Below are 21,340 nucleotides of genomic sequence, written 5' to 3' on the forward strand. Positions count from 1 at the left end.
TCTGATCAGTAAATTTTACCAGTGGGCAGACTAGATTAAAATTACGCTGAAAGTAAGATAAACATTACCTCGCCATCAACCATGGAAATGCCATCTATGGAATATAACGGAGCAACGGAACAACTATGGGGGCGGGGGGGGGGGGGCACGGTGGCAAGCCCTGCTGCCTCACAGCGCCAGGGACCCGGGCTCAATTCCGGCCTTGGGTCACTGTTTGTGTGGAGTTTGCACATTCTGCCCGTGTCTGCGTGGGTTTCCTCCGGGTGCTCCGGTTTCCTCCCATGCTCCAAAATGTGCGGGTTAGGTTGATTGGCCGTGCTAAATTGACCGTTAGTGTCAGGGGGGATTAGCTAGGGTAAATCCACGGGGTTACGCCTATAGAACCTGGGTGGGATTGTTGTCGGTGCAGACTCGATGGGCTGAATGGCCTCCTTCTGCACTGTCGGGGAAAATAAAATGTTAGTTCCATTGTTGGATGTGTTTTTGAAGAGTACTGCTTTCTTGGAAGTTTTGCTTATTATTTATCTTCCTCAAGAGATTTCAGAAAATGGATCGAGTCCACGAAACTGCCAAGTAAGCAAATGTCTGTTGGAGGGAGCAAGCTTCATTGAGCCAAATATCTTTTTCCCATTCCTCACCGTATGGTTCCATGTCCTGACAGCTGCTCAGTAGGTAGGAAAAAGCAGCGAACCGGCTTTGGAAGAGCTATGATTCTGCAGGATTACAAGCGCAAGGTTTTTTTTTATTCCAGCAATATTGCTGGCAGAAGCTTTCCTGCTTCGTTTATTTTTTTTTTTGAATGCGTCATTGTGAGGATTCAAGGAGAATTCCGACAGGGCAAAGTACAGACAGTGCGCTATTTTTAAATCTGGTGACTCCCTCACTATATCCTACCCCTCTGACTCTACCGCATGTGGAAATTGAGCTGATAGCAGCTTATCAATGGGGCGGTAAGTCACAAAGCCCTTTGAGCCTGGAATTCAACTCAGTAAAGACGCAACACCCACGACATCTATGCCGACCGATTGTCCCAGCACATGCAGTGATAGCAGGGGAAAAAAAAACACGTTGCCCTGTTAACTGAACATATACACGCACCAACTAATCAAGTATAAATAAAATTGCAAAAAGAAAAACTGAGGGTGAATAAAACCCAGAAAATCTATGTGGGTGGCATGGTGGCACAGTGGTTGGTGTAATAAGTCTTCAGAGGCAGAAGTCCCTTCAGTAAAATCCCTTTATTTACAAACTCTAACAGCAGTACACAGAGTGCTAGCAGTTAGCAGTCTCCCTCCGGGGGTATCGGAGGAACTGACACTCCCAGTTAAGTACAAGGCAAAGACTCTCTGATTGGCTCATCAATTGGATCCTTAATCAGGGAGTTCATAGGCCAACCTCAATGGCCTGTTTGAAGAGATTACAATTAGCACTGCTGCCTCACAGCACCAGGGACCCAGGTTGAATTCCAGCCTTAGGTGACTGTCTGTGAAGTTTGCACGTTCTCCCCAATGTCTGTGTGGGTTTCCTCTGGGTATTCCCAGTTTCCTCCCACAGTCCAGAGATGTGCAGGTTAGATTGATTGGTCATGCAAATTGCCCCTTAGTATCTTGAGATGTGCAGGTTAGGTGATTGGCCAAGCTAAATTGTCCCTTAGTGTCTCAAGATATGTCAGTTAGGGGGGTTAGTGGGGTAAATACATAAGAGTACAGGATGGGGCCTGGGTGGGATGCTCCAATGCAGAGTTGGTGCAGACTCAATGGGCCAAATGGCCTCCTTCTGCACTGGAGGGATTGTACGATTCTATGACATACAAATTACATGTTGACAAACCAGGCCTCTGTTTTCCAGTGTCTGAACAAATATTACTATACCAAACACGAAGTGGGATTTTTATTTTATTTTACCACAAGTCTCAAGCAATAACACCAGAGGAAACCATTAATGGAAAATTGACCTGCTTTGGAACTGATCATTTTCAATAATTTAACCGGTGACTGTACCCCTGTATAACTTCCTGTCCCACTTAGGCCCTGCTGTGTAAACAATTTTACAACCACAGTTCCATTATAGATTTTCATAACAGCTACAATCTATTAGGCCTGAACTCCTGTAGTCATAAAACTTACTTGCATATGTTCATCAGGTTATTTCATTTGAATCTGTGGATCCTACCCTTCCGACTACAATAATGCGTGCCCTGAACAAATAATGTGATTTTCTTTTTTAATTAGAAAAAGTGTTCACTTCTGATTCAAGAAAGCAATAATCTGATCCATTACAAACCATTTTCAGCATCTCTGACACTACCACAGCAGTACCTGGGAGACTTAATAAGACATTTTAATTGGTATATGTGATTATTCTGCTGCTGAAAAGAAACCTCGTGATCTAATAACATCCACCACACAATGATGCATAGCTTAAGGTCAAACATAATTGTCATCACGCCACCTCAAGCTTGCAACCTTCAAGTTGGTTAAATAATATTAATAATGAAACAAATGAAAGTACTTAGTGCAAGTGATGCAAATTAACAAGGCGCTTGTGATTTGCAATTGTGTACGAATTAGAATCGCAAATATTTATTTGCCTTTTACCCTCTTCCAGCTTTCTTAAACCCCTCCTTTCCCCTACTTCATGAACACCACCAACCCTCCAGTGCTTGCTCATAAAGCGATGCTTAACGTTAACCATGCGCCAGCCCTTTTTCAATAACTGCATCAGGGCACAACAGAATCAAATATTCACCTGACAATCACAGATCACACTCACACTCACTCACTCATATCACAAATATTCACCTGACACTCACATGGGTGAAGTTCATTTATTAGTGTCACAAGTAGGCTTACATTAACACTGCAATGAAGTTACTGTGAAAGTCCCCTCGTCACCACACTCCGGCAGCTGTTCGGGAACACTGAGGGAGAATTTAGCACGGCCAATGCACCTAACCAGCACATCTTTTGGACTGTGGGAGGAAACCGGAGCACCCGGAGGAAACCCACACAGACACGGGGAGAACATGCAGATTCCACACAGTCACCCAAGCCAGGAATCAAACCTGCGTCCCTGGCGCTGTGAGGCAGCAGTACTAACCACTGAGACACTGTGCCGCCCTGTGTCTGTGTGGGTTTCCTCCGGGTGCTCTGGCTTCCTCCCACAGTCCAAAGATGTGCGGATTATGGCCATGCTAAATTCTCTTCATTGCAGTGTTAATGTAAGCCTACTTGTGACACTAATAAATAAACTTTTTTTAAAAAACAGAAATAGGTGTCAGGAGACAGGATTTGGGAAGGGAACACTGGCTAATTATCTCTTTACTTGGTTTGAGAATATGGGGGATAACTGGAGATCATTAACTCAGCGAAGTCCGAGGACATTCCTGATATGTATGGCTTAGCTTAGCATCACGGCAGTTTAACCGTAGCTTCAAACTCTGCAACCATTTTAAACTCAAAATGGTAAATTAATTTGAAAATCCCAGGCTGCAGCCCAGAACTCAACAAATTTGTTCATTAAATACCTTGTTGCATAGTCACAAACCAATGAACTGTGCACACTAATTTTATAGCAAGTGAAAGTAATGTCAGAAAGCTAGGAAAAACTATTTTCAAATGATTACTTAACTAGAATTAGAGGAATTTCTACACTTTTCAATGCTACTATAACACTGATCCAGGAAGGAAGTCTTTTGACTTTCTTAGTGGCTCACTAGCTGAATGAGATACAAGGGCTGGCACGATGGCACAGTGGTTAGCACTGCTGCCTCACAGTGCCTGGGACCTGGGTTTGATTCCCGGCTTGGGTCACTGTCAGTGTGGAGTTTGCACGTTCTCCCCATGTCTGTGTGAGTTTCCTCCGGGTGCTCCAGTTTCGCCCCACACTCCAAAGATGTGCGGGTTAGGTTGATTGGCCATGATAAATTGCCCCTTAGTGTCAGGGGGTTAGGAGGGTAAATAAAAAAAAGGGTTATGGGGATAGGGCCTGGGTGGGATTGTAGTCGGTGCAGTATCAATGGGCTGAATGGCCTCCTTCTGCACTGTCGGATTCTATGATTCACACTGGCAGGATCTTCTGCTCTCCGTTGACAGCACACCCCCTCTGCGGGTTTCCCGGCATCGAGGGGTCTGATAAGTAGAATCAAAGAAATCAAAGAAACCCTACAGTACAGAAAGAGGCCATTCGGCCCATCGAGTCTGCACCGACCACAATCCCACCCAGGCCCTATCCCCATATCCCTACATATTTTACCCACTAATCCCTCTAATCTACGCATCTCAGGACACTAAGGGGCAATTTTTCAGCATGGCCAATCAACCTAACCCGCACATCTTTGGACTGTGGGAGGAAACCGGAGCACCCGGAGGAAACCCACGCAGACACGAGGAGAATGTGCAAACTCCACACAGACAGTGACCCAAGCCGGGAATCGAACCCAGGTCCCTGGAGCTGTGAAGCAGCAGTGCTAACCACTGTGCTACCGTGCCGCCCATTCAACGTAAAAACCCCTTGACAACGGCGGGACCAGAAGATCCCGCCACTGGCCAATGGTAGGCTGCTCCCCCGCTGCCGTGAAACATGGATGTAAAATCGCGCCCCAGGTGTGTGGCACAGTAGTTAGGATATAGCTGCATCTCCTCTTCCAGCAGCCAGTATTATTCCCATCATCCGGTCATCTAAGCACCCATCTTTGCCAAGAGATTGACTGAAATGGCAAAACATGCTTTTAAAAAAATTGAGTCAGAAATGTTCAGAAAAGCTGCTCCATAACAATGGGGGTGGAATGTTCCACTGGCAGGATTTTCCACACCTGCCAAAGTCAATGCCCTATTGAATGGCCCACCGCATTTACCAGCCCTACTCCCTCCATGACGAGGCCATCAAATTTACCCTGGTATATATCAATGATCTTACTATTTGCATTTAAACAGCACTGGTCATGTCCACTTCCCACCTATATTATTAGCCAGTTCAGCACTGAAGACACATCACACCAGAATAGCATCCGAGGTCCTATATATAGATGTCACATTATGAGAGTTCTGTCTGTTTCAGGCAGCCATTCCTTCCACCTACATGAAGGCTCTGATGGAAAAGTGGCTGGCCAATCAGCAGCAGGAATGTAGGTTCTGTGCTTCGACTTTCACAATTCCACCAATGGCCATTAAGCCGAAGTTATTTACCTCGATTTGTTTTATTATTTGTTCGTGGGGCATGGGCGTCACTGGCTGGCCTTTATTGCCCATCCCTAATTGCCCTCGAGAAGGTGGTGGTGAGCTGCCTTCTTGAATCGCTGCAGTCCACGTGCTGTGGGTTGACCCACAAAGTCGTTAGGGAGGGAATTCCAGGATTTTGACCCAGCGACTGCGAAGCAATGCAATATGTTCCCAAGTCAGGATGGTGAGTGGCTTGGAGGGGAACTTGCAGGTGGTGGTGTTCCCATGTATCTGCTGCTCTTTTCCTTCTCGTTGGAAGTGGTCATGGGTTTGGAAGATGCTGTCTCAGGATCTTTGGTGAATTGCTGCGGTGCATCTTATAGATAGGACACATTGCTGCTACTGAGCGTCGGTGGCGGAGGGATTGAATGTTTGTAGATGTGGTGCCAATCAAGTGGGCTGCTTTGATGGTGTCAAGCTTCTTGAGTGTTTTTGGAGCCGCACCCATCCAGGCAAATGGGGAGTATTCCATCACACTCCTGACTTGTGCCTTGTAGATGGTGGATAGTTTTTGGGGAGTCAGGGGGTGAGTTACTCGCTGCAGTACTCCTAGCCGCTGATCTGCTCTTGTAGCTATTGTGTTACAAGAGCCATTGTGTAGCCATTGTGTTGACTAGAAACTTGAGTTTCTAGTCAAAGGTAACCCCAAGGATGTTGACACTGGGGGATTCAGTGATGGTAACATCATTGAATGTTAAGGGGTGTTGTTTAGAGTGTCTCTTATTGGTCATGATCATTGCCTGGCATTTGTGTGGCGCGAGTGTTACTTGCCACTTTGTGCCATTTGTTCATCTATTTTATTGTAGATACTTGGTGCGTTCAGATAAATTGTATTTTTTTCTTTTTCCTGTAATTTTGTTGATGTACAAATTTTGTTAAATTCTCTGTCCCCTCCTGTCGCATTCTGCTCACCTTTGCCCAACTTGCTATACTGCTCCAATGCTTTGACCTTTCTTGTTGGATTTCAAAATTCCTCTTCACGAGGAGTTAATTTAAAGCCCTGTCCACGGACCTAGTTGTACGATTGGTTCATTGCCTACTAATTTCTGGGTGTCGCTCTTCGATAGGTGATATAACCCCAGTTTGCAGCTGTAACCATCAGGCTACCCCATTGCTAAGCTACAACCTAGAATCTGCAAACACATTCAGCCCCATCTGCTACAATGCCTACACATGACAAAAGGCCAATCTCAAATGCCGAATCATCATTTGCAGTTGAAAGAGCGAACATAAAACAAGTGGGGCCTTAACATAGTTCAGGCTTCTTGCTTATAGCAGTCATTTTTAAACATTTTAACTTTTTATAGCTTGCTGTAAAATGAATAGGGTCACGCTCTTCAGTGTGAAAACTCATGCCATGCAGGCAGGTCCATTCATTATAATCTTGGTCCAGAAGTTGCTGCCAAAATAATGGCGAGTTTATTGGCACTTGACATTATTAATATAGAAGGATCCAGCCACTTGTGGTTGATAAGAGGTCCGGAATCATTACAAATTCCTGGATGATCTGTCGCTGTTTCACATGAAAACGGCAACTCAATTGCTGATTTTCCTGTGAAATTCAAACCAAATTCTGGTCGCCACACTACCAGAAGGATGTGGAGGCTTTGGAGAGGGTACAGAAAAGATTTACCAGGATGTTGCCCGGTATGGAGGGCATTAGCTATGAGGAGAGGTTGGAGAAACTTGGTTTGTTCTCACAGGAGCAACGGAGGTTGTGGGGAGGCCTGATAGAAGTCTACAAGATTATGAGAGGCATGGGCAGAGTGGATAGTCAGAAGCTGTTTCCCCCAGGGTGGAAGAGTCAATTACTAGGGGGCACAGGTTTAAGGTGCGAGGGGCAAGTTTTAAAAGAGATGTACGAGGCAGATTTTTTACACAGGGAGTGGTGGGTGCCTGGAACTCGTTGCCGGGGGAGGTAGTGGAAGCGGATACGGTAGTGACTTTTAAGGGGCGTCTTGACAAGTACATGAATGAGATGGGAATAGAGGGATATGGTCCCCGGATGCGTAGGGGGTTTTAGTTAAGTCAGGCAGCATGGTCGGTGCAGGCTTGGAGGGCTGAAGGGCCTGTTCCTGTGCTGTAATTTTCTTTGTTCTTTGTAAATATGCACAGAAGGTTGGAGCCAATACCAAACATCATTAAAAACATTTTTAACAGTGCGGTAACAGTTAACGCAATGCTAATCAACCTCCCCAGCCAGGAGAGGTTTAGTTCAGTTGTTGAGTCTCATTCCTGATTGTTGGACTAACTTTAATTTTTATTTTCATATTGTATTGCTTTTCTCTTCCCCTTGATCTACCTTTCGGTACATGGTCCGACTCCAATTCACCATCTTTCTTTCCCAATCCTTCAATCTCGGGGCAGCACAGTGGCACAGGGGGAGGCACAGTGGCACAGTGGTTAACACTGCTGCCTCACAGCAACAAGGACCTGGGTTCGATTCCCGGCTTGGGTCACTGTCTGTGCGGAGTCTGCACGTTCTCCCCGTGTCTGCGTGGGTTTCCTCCGGGTGCTCCGGTTTCCTCCCACATTCTGAAAGACGTGCTGATTGGGTGCATTGGCCATGCTAAATTCTCCCTCAGTGTACCCGAACAGACGCTGGAGTGTGGCGACTAGGGAATTTTCACAGTAACTTCATTGCAGTGTTAATGTAAGCCTACTTGTGACTAATAAATAAACTTTAAACTCATTGGTTGAGTTGGTCCCGTCATTCATGAAGGTCCCACATGCCCACTTTTATCTTTGCTACACATTTATTTGTTCATACTTCAAGTAACCTGCAGGGCAAAAGGTTTGAGCTGAAGGGCATATATAAAAGTCTAATGAATGACACAATCTGAGTGGCAAAATCTGGGCAATGCTTCGTAACACCACCACAGTTCTGAGAATAGAGGAAAGATCTCGGAGTTGCCAACAAAGCTCAGAAACGCAACGATCAAAGTCTTCAACATTGTTTTTATAAATTTACAACCAATAATTACATTCCTATCTTGACTACTGTGAAATGTAAACAGTTATTTCAAAACCCTGGCATGTATTATTTCCTAACTTACGATGTAGTGGATGGTATAGATTTATATAATGCGCTATTAACAGAAGCAGCTTGGTGGCCCAGTAATTAGCGACTGCACCTACTTTGGAACCATAGAATCCCTGCAGTGCAGAAGCAGGCCATTTGGCCCATCGAGTGTGCACAGACTCTCCGAAAGAGCATCTTATCCAGCAGCCCCGCCCCGCCCCACCCTATCTATCTCTGTAACCCTGCACATTTACCACGGCCAATCCACCTAACCTACACATCTTTGGACACTAAGGGGCAATTTTAGCATGGCCGATGAACCTAACATCCTTTCTCAAACAGAATCCCGAATGAGGCTGTGTTCTCAATCTTATCCATTGAACTGTGAGGATACACCGAACAAAAGGCAGGTGAGTTGCTTTAAAAGCAAAGAAAAAGGGATAAAATAGCTTGAAAATTATGATCAATTGCAAGTAAATGATTCTTAAATGCCATTGCCATTGTAGAAGAAGTCACTGCAAACAGGTTCAAGGTATTCAGTCCTTCCCCATTCAATGCATTCAGTTTCAAGCAGGGTTAGACACTAGAACAGCAGCTTACAACACTTGGGTTGCAAGTTGAGTGCAGCATGTGAATTCTTTCATTTATTTTTCAACATCTGACAACTGCAGAACAATATTGGAGGCTATTTTCCGATACCTTCCCCCACTCTAAATCAAGCTAATTTCCAGGTGTTTTCCTCTGATGCTGCATTGATGGTTTGATGTCTGGAATGAGAGAAAAAAGAAAGTGCGAAAGGGGGAAAGTGAGAGAAAGCGAAAACAAAGGGAAGGCAAAGAAATATTTATAAGTGTAATGACTTTAATCAGGCTTGGGTCACTGTGGTTACTGTCTGTGTGGAGCTTGCACATTCTCCTCGTGTCTGCGTGGGTTTCCTCCGGGTGCTCCGGTTTCCTCCCACAGTCCAAATTTGCGGGTTAGGTTGATTGACCATGCTAAAATTGCCCCTTAGTGTCATGGGATGCGTAGATTAGAGGGATTAGCGGGTAAAATATATAGGGGTATGGGGGTAGGGCCTGGGTGGGATTGTGGTCGGTGCAGACATGATGGGCCGAATGGCCTCTTTCTGTACTGTAGGGTTTCTATGATTTCTATGAATTGAGGTGGGCCTGTTAGAATATGAACTCCCTGATTAAGGGCCAAGTGGATGGGCCAATCAGGGAGCCTCATGCTTTGTACTTAACCAGGCGTGTCAGTTCCTCTGGGACTCCTGGTGTAGACTGCTAACTGAAAGCACTCTAAATGCTGCTGTCAGACTAGTAAATAAAGTGATTTTGGTGAAGGGACTTTTGCCTCCGAGGCCATATTACATACAATAAGACACGTTTTTTTCACAGCCAATCTTTTGTAAAGTAATCACCACTCGAGTGTTGGAACTGTTCTGCCCATTTAAGGCCATTGCTCAAATACTTCATATGGGAAACCAGGTAATTAGAGCTCCTTATAATTGGTACAGTCAAGTTTTAAAGTTTATTTATTAGTGTCACAAGTAGGCTTACATTAACACTGAAATGAAGTAACTGTGAAAATCCTCTAGTCGCCACACTCCGGCACCTGTTTGGGTACACTGAGGGAGAATTTAGCATGGCCAATGAACCTAACCAGCACGTCGTTAGGACTGTGGGAGGAAACTGGAGCACCCGGAGGAAACCCACGCAGACATGGGGAGAATGTGCAGATTCCACACAAACAGTTGCCCGAGCTGGGAATCGAACCTAGGTCTCCGGCGCTGTGAGGCAACTGTGCTAACCACTGTGCCACCGTGCCACGAATGGAAGTTTGTAAATTGATTGAAAGTTTTGGGCTCTGCAGAATCTTGTTTTTTTTTAAAGTTTGGTTTACATCTAGTATAAAATGGAGCATTTGACTGAGCAGCACAAGCTATCAGGTCGCCCCTCAGCCTCTGATGTGCAAGTGAAAAAAATATATAACTATTATTGAGAAAAATGATTCAACACCCATCAGGAGTACTGATACAATGGATAGCCTGACGAGAAACCTTTAAAATCAACATCCACATGCGTAATCAAAGTGACGAGATGAGCGCCCTCTAGACTTGTCTTGACTGTAAACATTTGATGAAAACTAATCTTGGCTCTTAGAGTACCTAGCTCAGCTCAGGGTAACAGGCAGAGACAATGGAAAGGTAAAGAATAAAAATTTCCACAAGGAGGTTTTAAAGACCTCATTTGAATGGGGTCACAAGAAACGTTCCTTCTCAGCTTAGAGCAAATGCCTATCATAGCCCTGCATGTATTGCGCCATCACCATCAAATGTAAGAAATTAACCCAGGATTGAATCTAATGGCTACAAAGCTTAGAGTTTTAGGTCATTCTGCAACACCTTGACTTAACAGCCTGGATTTTATAGCAGGAGTAACAACTAAGGAGTAAATTTAAAAGCAACCTCCAATGTCCACACCGTTAAACATCTGAAAGTTACTGTCCACTTTACCCTGCTCCCTCCATAATCTTTGCTTCACAGGCACCTTATTGAAAGACTTAAGCACATGAAGGATGTGAAGGCCTGGTACTTACCCACCAGCTGCCCACTGAACAGACTAGAAAAAGATAGGGACTTGTCTATTCAAGTGCAAATGAAATCTTAATGGAGTGATAAATCTTTATTACCAACAATCAATCACTTTCACACTGTAAATTACCTCAACAAAGTGCGGAGTCTCATACCTTTAGATTTTAGTTATTGTTGGAGATTTAAAATTTTCTTTTTTACTTTTTATCTTTTATCAGACTAACTTAATTCCATCTTTCTCATCCTCTCTTTATTTTGCTTTCTGTGCTGATTTTAAAATGGCCCATATTTGGTGGTCAGAAGTAGAGGAAGAGTACTGGTCATTCATTGCATTGACAGCTGTCCACAGAGTTGTGAGCATGGACTTGCTATCATAGGGCATCTGCTCCAGCATGGTGCCCTCTGTCAGGAGTCTGTGACATGTAACAACAGTGCAAGCAACAGTATCACTCTTAATCAATCAGACTGAAGAATTCTCACTGAGACAGGCAAAGCCAAAACCAGGAATTGTATAACAGAAGGCATAAATTAGATTTTAATCATGTACAGAAAACAAAATAAATAGGATTATCAGAGAAATAAATCAGGCAGAAAAAGTTAAGATTTTGTAAAAAATTCATTTTTTAAAGTTTATTTTTAGTGTCACAAGTAAGCTTACATTAACACTGCAATGAAGTTACTTTGAAAATCCCCTAGTCGCCACACTCCGGTGCCTGTTCGGGTACACTGAGGGAGAATTTAGTGTGGCTATTGCACCTAACCGGCACGTCTTTCGGACTGAGAGAGGAAACCAGAGCACCCGGAGGAAACCCACACAGACATGGGCAGAATGTACAGACTTCGCACAGGTGGTGACCCGAGCCGGAAATTGAACTCGGGTTCCTGGCGACGTGAGGCAGCAGTGCTAACCACTGTGCCACCATAATTCCAATACTAATTAAATTCCAAAGGAATGAGACTTCACACTTGTAAAATTAAATTTTCAGGACCAAAGAAGTGGTTAGCAGTACTTATGACTGTTAAAAATTTAATAACTTTTACTGGGTAACTGGTGGGTAAGCACTGCAACTTTACGGGTGAATTTTACCATCCCGCCCGCCACAGGTAACGCAGCGGGCGAGGGGTGGACCATGGAAAGGTCTGTTGACCTCGGGCAGGATTTTCCGGTTTTGGGGCGAGTGAGGCCAGAAAATCCCGCCCTACATCCTTACATTGATTTCAATACGGAATCTATCCATAAGGACTTATGGAGGAGCAGAATAGCTCAGAATGCAACTTCAGAAATCTGGATTGTTAGCCTCACTAATATTGTCAGAAAAAAAAACCCAGACGATTGAATTAAATATTCTAATATACACTTTCTGGTTTAAACTCTGCGTGTCTCAGTAAAGATTCATTCATCCGATTGGTTGAAGAGACATGCTTCATATGGTGCCATATATTCTTTAGAGAGCCTCGTGCTGTATTGGGATTCCCAATAACCACAAGTTGCAAAAGCAGATTGTTGTCTGTTGACTGCAACATATGCCGAAGGAAATATGACTGTTGAGTGTTTAGAGACCACTATGTGAATATAGATTGTTTCACTCACCAAGACTTTGCAAGCCTAATGTTTAACAAGAGTACATTATTTGGACGCTAATTTAGCAACATGCTTGCATTGATGAATTCTTCCATGTGGTACATCTTGCCAAAATTATGCATCTGATGTCGTACATTCGATAAAATACTGAGAGAGGCGAGGGAGGAAATTGTTGGGCATTGAGAGAAATCTTTGTATCCTCACTGGCTACAGGGGAGGTCCCAGAGGATTGGAGAATAGCCAATGTTGTTCCTTTGTTTAAGAAGGGTAGCAAGGATAATCCAGGTAATTACAGGCCGGTGAGTCTTATGTCAGTGGTAGGGAAATTTTTGGAAAGGATTCTTCGAGACAGGGTTTACTCCCACTTGGAAATAAGTGGATGTATTAGCAAAAATGGCTTTCTGAAGGGGAGGTCGTGTCTCACTAACTTGATCGAGTTTTTTCGAGGAAGTGACGAAGATGATTGATGAGGGTAGGGCAGTGAATTTTGTCCACATGAACTTCAGTAAGGCTTTGACAAGGTCTCTCATGGCAGACTGGTGCAGAAGGTGAAGTCACATGGGATCAGAGGTGAGCCGGCAAGATTGATACAGAACTAGCTCGGTCATAGATGAAAGAGGGTAGCAGTGGAAGGGTGCATTTCTGAATGAAGGGCTGTGACAAGTGGCGTTCCTCAGAGATCAGTGCTGGGACCTTTGCTGTTTGTAATATATGTAGATGATTTGGAGGAAAATGTAACTGGTTTGATTAGTAAGTTTGCGGACGACACAAATGTTGGTGGATTTGCGGATATCAATGAGGACCATCAGAGAATAGAGCAGGATAGTGATCGGTTGGCGATTTGGGCGGAGAGATGGCAGATGGAGTTTAATCTGGACAAATGTGAGGTAATGCATTTTGGAAGATCTAATAAAGATAGGAAATATACAATAAATGGCAGAACCCTTAAGAGTATTGATAGGCAGAAGGATCTGGGTGTACAGGTACACAGGTCACTGAAAGTGGCAACGCAGGTGGAAAAGGTAGTCAAGAAGGCATACGACATGCTTGCATTCATTGGCCAGGGCATTGAGTTTAAAAATTGGCAAGTCATGTTGCAGCTTTATAGAACCTTAGTTAGGCCACACTTAGAATATAGTTTTCAGTTCCGGTCACCACACTACCAGAAGCATGTGGAGGCTTTGGATAGGGTACAGAAAAGATTTACCAGGATGTTGCCTGGTATGGAGGGCATTAGCTACGAGGAGAGGTTGGAAAAATTTGGTTTGTTCTCACTGGAATGACGGAGGTTGAGGGGCGACCTGTTGGAAGTCTACAAGATTATGAGGGGCATGGACAGAGTGGATAGTCAGAAGCTTTACCCCAGGGTGGAAGAGTCAATTACTGGGACATAAGTTTAAGGTGTGAGGGGCAAGGATTAAAGGAGATGTACGAAGCAGGTTTTTTTTTTTTTACAGAGGGTGGTGGGTGCCTGGAACTCACTGCCGGGGGAGGTCGTGGAAGCAGATACGATAGTGATTTTTAAGGAGCGTCTGGGCAAATACATGAATAGGATGGGAATAAAGGGGTACAGTCCCCGGAAGGATAGGGGGTTTTAGTTCAGTTGCGCAGCATGGTCGGTGCAGGCTTGGAGGGCTGAAGGGCCTGTTCCTGTGCTGTAATTTTCTTTGTTCTTTGTACTTCTGACTAAAGAGTGATGAAATAAAGAGCTTTGGTGGCAAGCCAAATCCCAAGACTGCCTTGTAAAGTTTGACATGGCACAGTAACCTCGATATTATGGTCTGAAAATAGCAAAAATGCTGAGTGTATCTGCATGGTATATTCTTCTGTCTGCTAATCTAATGGAGACAAGAACCCATTAACACCTGCTAGAACAGCATGCAGAGAAATATCATCCAAACAACGGTTTGCATTAACATTGCACCTCTAATGTAGCAAAACCTTCCAGATTCTTCACAGAAATGTGACATTCAGCCATAGGAGTAGATATTTGGAAGAGTGATTAGTGATTGGTCATGGTGATGGGTTTTAAGGGGGGAGGTTGAAGTGAGGTTTCCATTCCAAATCTCTTCCTGCACCTAGTGGTGCACCATGGCATACTTCTATCTGTTTCCATAGCCAGTAATTCCTCAAACAGATCGCTAATTTGTTGCCAGTGCCTTATAGCTTGAGGGACTCCACTCCACATCAAATGTGGCTGACCAGGAGTCTCTCCCACTCTTACCACCAATCATTGCCAAGAGCCTATGAGAGGATTACTCCTTCTCTATTGTAATATATTTAAAATGTCTCTGACCCACTACGTACTCCTGGTGAGTTTGGAAGGATTTGCAGGTTGATACACTTAACCTATCTGACCGCGTTATAAACACATCTTCCTTGGCCGTTAGGTCCTGGGGTGAGACTCAAACCCAGAGCTTCTGGCTCAGAGGCAGGAATGCTACCCACTACGCCACAAGACCCGAGTTTGATTCCCGGCTTGGGTCACTGTCTGTGTGGAGTTTGCACCTTCTCCCCATGTCTGCGTGGGTTTCCTCCGGGTGCTCCGGTTTCCTCCCAAAGTCCTGGTTAGGTGTATTGGCCATGCTAAATTCTCCCTCAGTGTACCCGAACAGGCGCCGGAGTGTGGCGATGAGGGGATTTTCACAGTAACTTCATTGCAGTGTTAATGTAAGTCTCCTTGTGACACTAATAAATCAATAAACTTAAATAAAGACCTTGAGTGAGGTATAGACTCCTCTAAAATCTTTACCAATATTGGTTATTTCCAGACTTAAATTTGAAGTAGTGTTAGATGCTCTGTTTATTACGAATAAATTTTCTGTACCGAACATAAGCCATCACGTTGGGGGCAAGGTCACTTTGCTCAGTTCTACATACACACATGGCAAAGTGATAAGACTGCCCTTATGTACCTCATTTATATTACAACGCTACTTTTGATTGAATGTGTTTCAATAAATTATCCTAGTTCCCTTGTTGCTGAATCTGTTTGCTTTATATTGCAGCTACTCATTTCATGGTAATATCGGTGGAAGCAGCACTCTTAAGACAAATAAAATACCACTGCCCCTTTTAAAGAGCTGAGACACCAGCATCTGAGATATTTTTGCCAGCACTTCCAGAGATAGCAGCACCCTGACAACTGTTTTTTCTGCTTATGGCTAGGCCAAGTGTGATCCTTCGATTAAGATCCAGCAACAGGGCTTTAATAGTGGAATTTGAGAAGTAAGGGAAGGTCTAGCAAATATGGTCGCAAATCACAACCATGAAGTTTGTATATATCCAGTTCATAGAGTCATAGAACTATAGAATTCCTACAGTGCTGAAGGAGGCCATTTGGCCCATTGAGCCTGCACCGACAACAATCCCACCCATGCCCTATCCCTGTAACCCCAAGTATTTACCCTGTCTAATCTCCCTGACACTAAGGGGCAATTGAGCACGACCAAACACCCTAACCTGCACATCTTTGGAATGTGGGAGGAAACTGGAGCATCCTGAGGAAACCCATGCAGACAAGGGAAGAACATGCAGACACCACACAGTCACCCGAGGCCAGAATTGAACCCAGGTCCCTGGCGCTGTGAGGCAGCAGTGCTAGCCACTGTTCCATTATATATTGCAGTGGAATCTACCCTATGATATAAATGGGGAAGACTTCACAACACCAAAGTGTCTATAAGTAGGAGAGAATCACTGTAATATACTTAAAATGTCTCAGACCCACCACATACTCCTGTCCATGACTGATAATCTTCCAATTTAAGAAAACATTTTGCTAAAGCATCAGGAAAGGAGGTGGGGAAAGCATACAGTAGGTTTGTCATTAACCGATGTAAACTTTCTTCGGACTTCTATCAAGAGATTTTTTTTTAGTGTGCTGGAAACAATTGCCATATATAAGCTGCATGATGATAGTTTTCTATGGTTTGATGAAGTCCAGGAAACAAAATGGAGCTGTAACTGACATCTTTGCTGAAACACGTAACAAAGCAACAAGTTTTTTTCTGCCTGTATCTGGGCAAAGCATGTTTTAGATTAACGTTTACCAACTTGAGAAAATGCAAATACACTGCTTTTTGAAGTAATTCAATCTACATGCAGCATATTGTAGCTTTCATGAGAGTTGGTGTAAAGCCTTAATTTTTTTTACAAATATCTTTCTTTATTGTTGAAAAGTATACAAGAAAAGCTGCATATTTGTACAAAATCACCAGTTGATACTTTTGAACAATTTGCACAATATTGGGTATTTGCTTAACCACTTCCAGCCATCTTTTATTTATTCATTTGTGGGACATGGGCATTTCTGGCTGGCCAACATTTATTGCCCAATCGCTAGTTGCCCTTGAACTGAGTGGCTTGCTAGGCCATTTCAGAGGGCAGTTGAGAGTCAACCACGTTGCTGAGGCTCTGGAGTCGCAGGTAGACCAGAACAGGTGAGGACGGCAGATTTCTTTCCCTCAAGGACATTAGTGAACCAGATGGGTTTTTCTAACAATCGGCAATGGTTTCATGGTCATCAGTAGATTCTTAATTCCTTTTTTATTGAATTCAAATTCCACCATCTGCCATGGCAGGATTCAAACCCGGGTTCCCAGAACATTAATTGAATTCTGGATTCATAATTTAGTGATAATACCACTAGGCCATCGCCTCTTAATGGGTCATTACATATTTTGTATGCAGAGATAGTGATCATAAAGCAAGTAAATATAGCAGAATAATGGTTATGTGACTGGACTCATAATCCAAAGGCCTGGACTAACAAACCAAAGAATGTCAGTTTCTACATGAGCATTTGAATTCAAGATGGAAATTATAAACAAGAAGAAAGCTGTCAGATTGTTGCAAAAATTCAACTGGATCAACCCGCACACTTCAAGCAAGAACCTATAATTCTCATGTTGGCTTATATTCGATTCCAGCCCCACATCAACATGTTTAACTCTTAAGTGCTCCAAAGCGGCCTAGTAAACAACTCAGTTAAGGGCAACTCGGGACAAGAATTAATTCCGGCCTTGCCAGTGGCATCTAATTCCTGAGAATGAATCGAAAAATATATGGTGCTGGCTCGTCACATTAAAATGAAGAGGCAAAAAATTTTAGTCTAAAATATTTTAGATTAGTCTGGTAAGTGATGACACATTGGCAATTTTATTAAAAATACCAATGTGTCATTACTTACCAGACTAATCGGACTATCCAATTATATGCCAAGTACAATATTTAATGTCACTTTTGCTACTGGTTACCTGAAGAGGTCAGTCACTGAGAAAGAATGCATAGGTTGTGTTCACAGTTCCATGTCAAGAATGCTTTATTAATGACATTTTATTTTTGATTTTCCTATAATAAAATGGATTTTTTAAAAGGACTGATGTCTAGTAAAGCATGCCAGAGGACATCCTCTCTAATAAGACGGAGTGTGTTGTTACCTCATAGCTACACTTACACCTCTCCCAACACTTCCTGTTCAAACTCTTTTATTCAGTTTCTATCCCAATCAATCAGTACAATTCCACTGGCCAAAGTCTGGTATCTTTGTACAACTGTGACCAAGGCTTGCCATTCTTCTCATCTTCCTTGACCAGTCCATTGCATTCAATACTGTAGATCATTCTGTTTTGACTTTCCAGTTCACCTCCGCTGCACTGCTTTTTCCTGATGTCAATCATATGAGTTACAACAAATTGATTCCAATGGATTCATCTTTTCTCACTAGGCCATCTCTGGAGCACCCCGTGGCTTCGTCTTTTGTTGCAGTTCGAAATAATCCAAGACAAGGCAATTTGCTTGATTGGCACCCTATCCATCCCCTTAAGCATTCATTTTCTCCACCACCAGCCAACCTTGACTGCAGTGTGTACCACCTATAAGATGCATTCCAGTGACCTGTCAGTGCTTCCTTGACAGCACTTCCCAAGCTCCATACCTCTACCACCTAGAAAGACAAGTGTGGCAGGTGCATGGTGTAAAGTTCCCCTCGAGATTATACAACATTCTGACTTGTATATATCATGAAATATATCACGATTCCTGCACTGTCATTGGATTGAAATCCTGGAACACCCTACACAACAGCTCTGAGGGTACACCCACACTACGCGGACTGCTACAGTTCAAGAACATGTTTGTATTGGCTCACCAATACCTTCGCAAGGGCAATTGGGATGGGAAATAAATGCTGACCGTGCCAGCAATGCCCACATCCTGTAAGTGAATAAAACGTTCAGTGGTATGATTCAGAAATATCGGGTTAGAACCATCACTCAAACACTGAGTCAGTATCTACATGTACACTAATGAAAGACAAATTGACTTCTCCACCTTCTGCATTTAATTCCAAGGGTTTTGCTACCCTCACCCAATGCCTGTTTAATACCAAAACTATGTTAAACTTTCCCACAGTTTAACACCAATCTTCCCAATTTGTCAATAGAGGCTGTGTCGAGAACCAAACCCTCAAGCGAGCTTTCTTCCCTTCGTTCACTCAGTTACCAAACCTCTTACACTTCCAAAGCATTTCCCACCTCTCTCCTTCCTTTATCGCTTCACAACTCCAGTTCTGTTATACCTTCATGGCATTCTCTAAGAATCACACCAAATCATCTCATGCTGTCTTAGGCTGTGTCCTTGCCTGAACCCATCACTTTTGCCTCTGCCAAACTCCACTGGTTCGCCTGGTTCCTGCAAAGTCAGTTCAAAATCCTCATGCTAGCTTTCACATTTTAAAGTTTATTGGTGTCACAAGTAGGCTTACATTAACACTGCAATGAAGTGACGGCACGGTAGCACAGTGGTTAGCACTGCTGCTTCACAGCTCCAGGGACCTGGGTTCGATTCCCGGCTTGGGTCACTGTCTGTGTGGAGTTTGCACATTCTCCTCGTGTCTGCTTGGGTTTCCTCCCACAGTCCAAAGATGTGCGGGTTAGGTTGATTGGCCATGCTAAAAATTGCCCTTAGTGTCCTGAGATGCATAGGTTAGAGGGATTAGTTGGGTAAATATGTAGGGATATGGGAGTAGGGCCTGGGTGGGATTGTAGTCGGTGCAGACGCGATGGACCGAATGGCCTCTTTCTGTACTGTAGGATTTCTACGTTACTGTGAAAATCCCCCAGCTGCCACACTCTGATGCCTGTTTGGGTACACAGAGGGTGAATTTAGCATGGCCAATGCACCTAACCAGCACGTCTTTCAGACTGTGGGAGGAAACCGGAGCACCTGGAGGAAACCCACACAGACACGGGGAGAACGTGCGGACTCCACACAGACAGTGTCCCAAGCCAGGAATTGGACCCAGGTCCCTGGCACTGTGAGGCAGCAGTGCTAGCCACTGTGCCACCCATTTCCCCACAGCTTTGCTGCACCTTATTCTGTCATCTCAATCCCTCACGCATTAGATTGTGCCCTGTGTACTTTGTATCTTGCTCTGCCGTTTTCGCCGTTACACCCCTGCGCTCTGAAACTCATAAGAACATAAGAACTAGGAGCAGGAGTAGGCCACCTGGCCCCTCGAGCCTGCTCCGCCATTCAATAAGATCATGGCTGATCTTTTCGTGGACTCAGCTCCACTTAGCCGCACGCTCACCTTGATCCCTTAACTCCCTTCCTAAAACTATCCATTTAGGCACCTCCTCATCTGCTTTCAATAGGATTTCCCCCAAACTCATCTATTCGACTGCATTTGATCCCCAACTGATTTTTGTATGTTTTGGCCACACTGGAAGACTAACCTGTCTATTCTTGTTACAGATGCTGACAAGCTGCAGTTTGCTAGCATTTACTATTTTTATTTCAGGTTTCCAGCAGCGCAGTTTTGTTTCCTCTCTTTTCGGTTGTTGTGAGGTGATATAGCCGAGCCAATCACTAACAAATTATACTTGAACTGAGAAAGTTAAAGATAATGCACAAAAATTGACGAGTGGCACTTTTTAAGACCTGCTGCAAGACAAGCTTAGTCTGTGTCTACTGTCAGACTCTACCTGGAGTTTCGTTTTGTGGTGGGCTGTTCCTTTCTGAGGAACTCAGCCTATCTAAAATACTTGCTACATTGCGGTAACATCACTTTGAGGTGACCAGACAAGTAGTATATTGCATTTGCCACAAACACTTACTTCCTCTCAAAATGGCTTGGTTTATCTCACATCTGACAAGGCGTCAGAAAGTTAAATATTAACACGGAACTTTAGAAAGTTGACGTTGTACTTACTCTGTTACCAAGGAAGTGAGGCCAAGTCACTGACACTTCAAGTGCGACTCTGGGCCAGTAAGTGACCCTCAGTAACCTATGGACACAGAAGAGAAAAGGACACAATGAAGATGTGTTTTTTACCCACAATCTACCACAATTAGATCATATTTTTGTGATGAAATATGCTTCTTAATAGTGTTGATGAACTCTGAAGACTCCAACTACACTTATACATTCGCAATTATTTCAACGCAGCAGATATTTCCAAGCAAGTCTGCAGCAGAAGCGATGTGGGCGAGATAAGTTAACATACACGGTTGAAATAAAGCCCGATTACTGAAGTACAGTGGGTTAATGACCATCTTTGTGCTGGCTGAATCACACTGCTCAGCTCAGCAACTCCTTCAAGACAAAGGTTCCCGCAAAAATGTTATCAGCACTCGCCAAAAATAGCTCTAAAAAGGAAGCAGGGAAAGGAACATGCAAAGATTGCTGCTCATCATAATTTAATTTTCAGGAGGGTTATTAGTCTCTTTCAGGAAAGTGGAAGGATTTTTGCTGGACTCACTATCTCTCAAGCCAATTTCCCCAATGTCAATTACAACTACACTTTCAAGCAGTGTGAAGTATGGACCAAAATGTCTGTTGCAGACTGTCTGTCTGGTCTCTTAAGTTGTTCATTTCCTCAAATATAAACAAGAAATTCTTCCTTGAACCGTTCCACAGT

General features: G+C 43.7%; 1 protein-coding gene across 2 annotated transcripts in view; it reads right to left on the reverse strand.

Annotated features, from left to right (window-relative positions):
• LOC144499821 (F-box-like/WD repeat-containing protein TBL1XR1) overlaps positions 1–21,340 on the reverse strand; it is a 385,459-nt gene that overhangs the window by 258,354 nt on the left and 105,765 nt on the right. For both annotated transcript variants that reach the window (XM_078222335.1, XM_078222337.1), the window contains exon 2: positions 20,632–20,707. The gene's annotated coding sequence lies outside the window, so the exon portion shown is untranslated. The remainder of the gene's footprint in view (positions 1–20,631; positions 20,708–21,340) is intronic.

Source organism: Mustelus asterias, chromosome 10 (assembly GCF_964213995.1).
Source record: "Mustelus asterias chromosome 10, sMusAst1.hap1.1, whole genome shotgun sequence".
NCBI classification, from domain to species: Eukaryota; Metazoa; Chordata; class Chondrichthyes; order Carcharhiniformes; family Triakidae; genus Mustelus; species Mustelus asterias.